Here is a 2,015-nt window from a genome sequence, read left to right on the forward strand (position 1 = left end):
GACGACGACGACGACGACGGCGACGACGACGACGACGACGACGTCGACGGCGACGGCGACGGCGACGGCGACGGCGACGGCGACGACGACGACGACGACGACGACGTCGACGTCGACGACGACGACGACGACGACGGCGACGACGACGACGACAAAAATAGTCTTTCGAATACCAGTTGGGTCATAACAAACTAAACGTGCTACTGTCCACGCGTATACATTTTTATTTTGAAATAAATCCGAATGTAGCGTTTATTGCAAATGTTACGTTTCGATTTGAAGAAATCATTGATCACACTAGCACACCGCACGCCTTCGGCTGGCGATGATGAGCGATGACACGTGAGGACAATAGTAAAGGCGGGAAAAGGATTAACGTCTACACACAGAATGTCTACCTATACATCCACGTGTTATTTCGAACGCATAATTCGGCTCGGCTGATAAAGAATAAAAATTCACGTTGCGATTCGCCGAACGAAGCGGACGGCAATCGTCCTTGCGTGGAGAACGTGGAGAACAGACTGATCGTATCCCTCGCGGCAGACACGAACGCGTCATTCGAAAGCGCGCGCTCATACTGGCGTTAAGTCGAGAGAGGGATGGAGAAGGAAGGGGATATATATGTGTATCCAGAGGGGATGCCAACCGGTCCCCTCCTCGCAAACTGTACGCGGCACGAGGGTGGCCGAGACACTGACCGAGCTTCCGCACTTGGAAGAATGAAAACGGATCCGAGAGATTGAAAGATGTACAAATATCTTTCGTAATTTTCTCAAGACTGGAGGGAAGAGAAAACAGAGAGACACACATTTAAACAGGATAATATTCTATATTATTTGGTAAAATAATGAAGTTTTATTCTTAAAAGAAATGTTATTACAAGAAAAGTGTATATTTCACTGTATCAAGAAACTACCCTGGACTTTGGTGCCTCTTTTGACAATAGATGGCCATAACACATTGAATGTTAATTTACAATTATTGCCGGTTTAGAAAAGTATATAAAGCAACTCGCTCGTGTTGCAATAACAATTCCTGACAATGAGACACAGAGGTATTTAAAGTAAAATACACGTCATCAATTGAGTAGCTTTAATTGTTTAAACACGCAGACGCACGTACGTGCGCGCGCACGCGCAACAGTGCTACCTATCTATATTTAAATATGCATAAACAATAGTAAATTTGTGCTAACCATTTATGAATGTGACGTGTCAGAAATATTCCAACCGGTTCGTTTAAGATTTAGCCTTTGCTCTGCGCCCGTGAAACACGTGTTTCATATCCCACGCGACGGATCACTTTACAACACGACGCGACGCGCGCGGTGACGATACATATACATATGTATATACATATATCGGTCAAATATCGAATTACTCTCATGAGTTATTACTCCGTTATGTAAACTCTCTGCTCGTTTGTTGCAAGACCAAGTATACAGTTATTATTGTTATTATTGATGAAATAAAAATGAAATAATTTCCCAATATTACTTTCGCAATAAGAGAAGCAACTTTTTTTTATCAATGCTCTCTCACCGCTCAACATTATTGGCTGTAATAATTTACATTTTAATAGAAAGATAAGCCAAGAAATGCGAGAGATAGCAACATTGATTTTTGTATAATGTAAAAGATTCTTTTCACAAAAGTAGCAAATTGCCAAACAATAGTTATCTCCTCTTGTCTAATGGATTTCATTATAACATATATGTATATCTCATAATTATGAAGTAAAAATTCAGATTTACTCTTGTAAGGGTGCAGAATATTACTGGTGCACCAACCTTTTACCATAGGAGATGAATTATCGAACGCAACTGTAACGGAAAAGGGAAAAGTCTCGTTATATATGTCTCAATCATGTAATATCTACTTAGATCTCTCGAGATACAATTAGATATTACATGATTTTGTCCATTTTTTCAGTTGCGGTCGGTAATTTACCTTCTTAAGCGTTAGACGGCTCTCAATTGGTGAAACAGATTTATCGTGTTGAGTGGTCTTGAG

This window comes from Vollenhovia emeryi, unplaced genomic scaffold (assembly GCF_000949405.1).
Source record: "Vollenhovia emeryi isolate VEMERY1.0 unplaced genomic scaffold, V.emery_V1.0 DF939181.1, whole genome shotgun sequence".
Taxonomy (NCBI): Eukaryota; Metazoa; Arthropoda; class Insecta; order Hymenoptera; family Formicidae; genus Vollenhovia; species Vollenhovia emeryi.